At 42.3% G+C, this 6,114-nt stretch overlaps 1 non-coding gene across 1 annotated transcript; it reads right to left on the reverse strand.

Annotated features, from left to right (window-relative positions):
- Positions 1-1,356: 1,356 nt before the first annotated feature.
- Positions 1,357-1,475, reverse strand: LOC118882108. Its single transcript, XR_005016663.1, has one exon. It is a non-coding gene; the product is annotated as a 5S ribosomal RNA (ribosomal RNA).
- Positions 1,476-6,114: the final 4,639 nt, after the last annotated feature.

A 6,114-nucleotide genomic window follows, 5' to 3' on the forward strand; every position in this document is an offset into this window, starting at 1 on the left:
ACTCTGCAGGACTGAGAGGAAGAATATAACCTTGAACACTTCAGGGCACTGCCCTGGGGAAAATAAGTGGGAAGCTCTTAGCACCCATCCTGACTTTGCAGGATTGAGAGAAGGCAAAAAAAAAAAATCTTAAGACTTCTGCCTTAAAAAGAGAACAAAAGGGACTTCCCTGGTGGCACAGTGGTTGAGAATCCGCCTGCCAATGCAGGGGACACGGGTTCAAGCCCTGGTCCAGGAAGATTCCTCATTCCGCAGAGCAACTAAGCCCATGCGCCACAACTACTGAGCCTGCGCTCTAGAGCCCACAAGCCACAACTACTGAAGCCCCCATGCCACAACTACTGAAGCCCACATGCCTAGAGCCAGTGCTCTGCAATAAGAGAAGCCCACGCACCACAACAAAGAGTAGCCCCTGCTCACTGCAACTAGAGAAAAGCCTGCACACAGCAACAAAGACCCAACGCAGCCAAAAATAAATAAATATATAATTTTTTTTTTTAAAAGAGAGAGAACAAAAGGTGTAGGGCAGATGCATCCATAGAAAAAGCTTAAGAGACCCCAAAAATCTCTAGCTGGACTGACTGGTGAAGGTCTTTCTCTCCTAAAATAGTCAGTAAAGACTGGAGGAAAGGACTGCTTCTTCAAATGTGAAGACAGCTGTACAAGACACATGAAGAATCAAGGAAACAAAGCATCACCAAAGGAACAACATAAAGCTCCAGTGACTGACCCTAAAAAGTAGAGATCTATGAATTTCCTTACAAAGAAGTTTAAGTTATCATCTTAAAGAAGTTCAGTGAGCTACGAGAGACCACAGATACACAACTAAACAAAATCAGGGAAACAATACATGAACAAAATGAGACGTTCAACAAAGAAACTGAACCAGGGAATTTGATCGAAAGCTTCAACAGCAGACTCAGCCAAGCAGAAGAAAGAATCAGTGAACTCAAAGACGCATCATCTGAAACTAGCCAATCAGTGAAACAAAAGGAAAAAAGAATGCGAAAGAGTGAAGAACACCTGCGTGAACTATAAGACAGCAACAAGAAAAAAAAATATGTGCATTATGTGAATCCCAGAAGGTGCAGAGAAAGAGAAAGGGGCAGAAAGATTATCTGAAGAAATAATGACAGAAAACTTCCCAAATCTTTGGAGGCAAATGAACATCCATATCCATAAAACCCAAAGAATCCAAAATAGGCTGAATATGAAGTGATCTTCAATGTGACAGATTATAATCAAATTGTCCGAAGTCAAAGATAGAGGGAATTTTTTAAAGCAGCAAGAGAAAAGCCACTCATCACATACAGTGGAACCCCCATAAGATTATAAGAGGATTTTTTTTTTTTTTTAAGACTACAGCACCCAGTATTCCCAGGCGGTCTCCCATCCAAGTACTAACCAGGCCCGACCCTGCTTAGCTTCCGAGATCAGACGAGATCAGGCATGTTCAGGGTGGTATGGCCGTAGACCAAGAGGATTTCTTAACAAAACCATGAAGGCCGAAAGATAGTGGGATGATATATTCAAAGTGCTGAAAGGAAAAAAAAAAACCTGTCAACAAAGAATACTCTACGCAACAAAGCTGTCCTTCAGAAGTGAATGAGAGAAAAAGACTTTCCTAAACAAATAAAAGCTGAAGGAGTTCATCACAACTAGATCTGCCTTACAAGAAATGCTAAAGGGAATTCTCCAAGTTGAAATGAAGGATGCTAAGTAGCAACATGAAAACATAGGAAAGCATAAAACTTACTGGTAAAGGTAAGTATATAGTAAAATTCAGAATACTCTAATACTGTAATGGTGGTGCATAAATCATTTTTAATGCTAGCATAAAAGTTAAAAGACTAAAGTATTTGAATAACCATAGCTACAATAATTTGTTAATGAGTACATATTATAAAAAGATGTAAATAATGACATCAGTAACATAAAATGGGGGGAGAGTAAAGGTGTAAAATTTTTGTATATGATCAAAATTAAGTTGGTATCAGTTTAAAATACACTGTCATATTCCTGATGAACATAAATGCAAAAGTTCTCAACAAAGTACTAACAAATTGAATTCAACAGATTATTTAAAAGATCAGGGGCTTCCCTGGTGGCACAGTGGTTAAGAATCCGCCTGCCAATACAAGGGACATGGGTTCGAGCCCTGGTCCGGGAAGATTCCACATGTCGCGGAGTAACTAAGCCCGTGCACCACAACAACTGAGCCTGTGTTCTAGAGCCCATGAGCCACAACTACTGAGTCCATGCACCACAACTACTGAAGCCCGTGTGCCTAGAGCCCGTGTTCCACAACAAGAGAAGCCACCGCAATGAGAAGCCCGCGCACCGCAATGAAGAGTAGCCCCCACTCGCCGCAACTAAAAGAAATCCTGTGCACATCAACAAAGACCCAACGCAGCCAAAAATAAAGAAAGAAATAAAGAAATTTATTAAAAATAAATAAATAAAAGATCATACACCATGTTCAAGTGGGATTTATCAATGGGATGCAAGGATAGTTTAATATATATGAATCAATCAATGTGATTCGCCACATCAACAGAATGTAGGATAAAAGTCTTATGACCATCCCAATAGATGCAGGAAAAACCATCTCACAAAATTCAACATCCTTTCATGATAAAAGCTCTAAACAAATTAGGTATAGAAAAAATGTACCTTAACATAATAAAGGCCATATATGACAAGCCCACAGCTAAAATCAGTCAATGATGAAAAGCTGAAAGATTTTCCTCTTAAGATCAGAAAAAAGAAAAGGATGCCCACTGTCACCACTTCTATTTAACATAATACAAGCATAACTTGTTTTTTTGTGCTTCACTTTATTGTGCTTTGCATATATTACATATTTTACAAATTTAAGCTTTGTGGTAACTCTGCATCAAGCAAGTTTATGAGCACCATTTTTCCAACAGCATTTGCTCACTTCATGTCTCTGTGTCACATTTTGGCAATTCTCACAATATTTTAAACTTTTTCATTATTATTATATTTGTTATGGTGATCTGTGATCAGTGATCTTTGTTGTTACTATTGCAAAAAGATTACAACTTGCTGAAGACTTGGATGATGGTTAGCATTTTTTAGCAATAAAGTATTTTTTAACTAAGGAATGTACATTGTCTTTTTAAACATAATGCACACTTAACAGATTACAGTATAGCATAAATATAACTTTTATATGCACTGGGAACCAAAAATTTTTTGTGACTTTTATTGTAATATTCACTTTATTGCGGTGACTTTTATTGCAATATTCACTTTATTGTGGTGGTCTGGAACCGAACCTAAAATATCTCCGAGTTATGCTTGTACTGGAAGTCCTAGCCAGAGCAATTAGGCAAGAAAAATAAATAAATAAAAAGTATCCCAATTGGAAAGGAAGATGTAAAATTGAATCTGTTTGCAGATGGCATAATCGTATATGTAGAACACGCTAAAAACACAACAACCAAAAAACCTGTTAGAAACTAATAAACAAGGCTAAGATATTAGGTTAAGATTGTAGAGCTTGATCCTGTAAGCCAGGGACTGCCAACCCAACAGAGCATCCAAATTGCCTGGGCTCCAACTTTGTGGACTCTGGTCCAACCGGTCTGGGTCCCTCAGCTTCTAATGAGAAGCCAAGGTTAAGGACCTGGGCTGGGGCAACGAGAAGAAAGTCAGAAAGATTTTCAAGCAGGGGAGGGACATGATCCCATCTTCTTTTGGTTTTTTACTATTTATTTATTTATTTGGCTGCATCGGGTCTTAGTTGCGGCACACGGAATCTTCAGTGCAGCATGCGGGATCTTTTGCTGCGGCACTCAAGGGCTCTTCGTTGTCGCGCACGGGCTTCTCTCTAGTTGTGGTGTGCAGGCTCCAGAGCGCTTGGGCTCACTAGTTTAGGCGCGCAGGCACTAGAGCGCAGGCTTAGTTGCCCCGTGGCATGTGGGATCTTAGTTCCCCGACCAGGGATCCAACCCGCATCCACTGCATTGGAAGGCGGATTCTCAACCACTGGACCACCAGGGAAGTGCCCATGATCCCATCTTCAAATCTAACTCTATGCAGGGAATGAGGCCAGATGGAAGCAAGGAGTGAATGGGATGGCAGAAAGGGGGCAAATCAAGAGATCCAGGCTCCCACTGAATGCAGGACAGGAGGGAAACTGTGTTGGGGTTCAGTGATGAGGAAGGTGACTTGTGGTTACAGCATAAATAACTGTGCATACTCGCATACTGTGCATACTCGCCACATAACTCACTCCTTCCAACATACACAAATGTACACACACACACACACACATACACACTCTCTCAGCCTCTCCTCTCTGAAGCCAGCTGCCCATCACAGTGCACTGCAAACACACACACGCACACTAAGTCTGGCTAAGAGATTCCTCAACCTTATAAAAAAAGTGCTTGAACACAATACTGGCAAGGTGAGGCCCGGCACGCCAATTTCCACTGTATCAGTTTCCACAGAAGTTTCCAAGAAGACAAGCAGTGCCTTCTAGAAGGAGCTTCAGGCTCCAACGATTTTGCCTTTTCTGAGAAGCAATTGCTATTTTCATCAACACTGGGTGGGGGCCAGGGGAGAAAGCGCAGAGAGACAGTGGCTTAGCTATTGCTCGTTATAGGCAAGTCCTGATAGGGAGAGGAGAAAAAAAACCCAGTCTGTACTATCTTCAAATATCACAGTGTTGACTTAGAACAGCATCTACTGTATCTTGTTTCATTACAACTGCCAAAAGGAAAAAAAAATTGAATTACCATACTAATGTTTTCTTTTTGGGTGAAATCTGTGATTCAGGTACATGGATATAAAAAACATCATTAGTTGCTTTTAAGCTTGTCTTTAATGATGAAAAAGCATTTCAGGGCACGAGGGAGAGGCATAACCAAACAGTTGGCTGGCAGCACTGGGAGCCTCTTGTAAACTATAATGTGACAGTGCAGTTTCTTTCTCCCTCTGAGATGACAGTTAATTCCAGACCAGGAAGCCTGTCAAAAATGCTTAGTTCTGCTCCGCTTGAGTTAATTACAGGCCCTCGGGCAGGCTGCCCTCCACTCCTCGGCTAATAGGGCTGGGCCCCAGGTAAAAAATCCATTTGCAAGAATGTTTTCCTTGCTCCAGATCTAATTTATTGAATATCAAATATTTATGTCAATGCAATTAAAGTGACAACATTGCCCTGCCTTCTCCCCTGCCCCCAGTCCTAAGCAAGCCCAGGCTTGCTGACTGAATGCTTTATCCCGTCAACACAGGGTAAAAGTTTTGCTTGAGCTTCTAAAGCAAGAGCTTTGAAACCTCTTCAACCCACAAAGTCACCTGGGATTCTTTATCTGCTTTTGTCGGCGGTCACATGACGGGCTATGGAGCAATGGCTTGGAAGCTGGGGCAGGAGGCAATGAAGAGAGAGGGGGGCCTGACTGTGGTTTCCGTTCCACCCACATCTGTTATGACCCCCTGTGTTCCAGGTACAAGACTAGGCCCTGTGGGTGAGAAAGAGGGAGTACACTTGGTCCATATCCCAACAATCTCCTGGCCTGACAGAGGGGACAACTCAGGGCACGTGTAGAAGAGGTGCCAGGAACCAGTCCTATTAACATATCTTGGGTTTGGGGTCTCCAAAGCTTGAAGGCCACCCAAGGTCCCCTCCCATTCAACCACACTTAATTGCAGAAGGTTTCAGATCCAGCCAAGCACATTCCATCTTTCCCAAAACCCTAGTCCAGCAAGAGAACCTCAGACTGTCCAGACTCTGGAGCTTTTGGGGCATTCCCCATTGGGACAGCACCCAGCCACCATCATCACCCCCATGAATCTCTTGCACCACAAGATAAATGATTTGACATCTGCCCCAAATGGAGGAGTGGCTGGTAAAGATAGGCCAATGAGCAATTTAATGGGTATGCTCCCCCATGTATGCCCTGAAAATGCGCGAAAAGGAAATGTATTTGACTAAAGGAGGACTTTCTCTTTCTTCCCTGAAGAAGGGGAGCTCAGTAAAGCCCAGGCCAGCAGGTAATACTGTGTCTGTGACATATTTGAGTTTGTGCTATGTCCTTTGGCTGGGATCCTTTCAGGGACCTTGGTGTCTACACTCACCTCTTC

Source organism: Balaenoptera musculus, chromosome 15 (assembly GCF_009873245.2).
Source record: "Balaenoptera musculus isolate JJ_BM4_2016_0621 chromosome 15, mBalMus1.pri.v3, whole genome shotgun sequence".
NCBI classification, from domain to species: domain Eukaryota; kingdom Metazoa; phylum Chordata; class Mammalia; order Artiodactyla; family Balaenopteridae; genus Balaenoptera; species Balaenoptera musculus.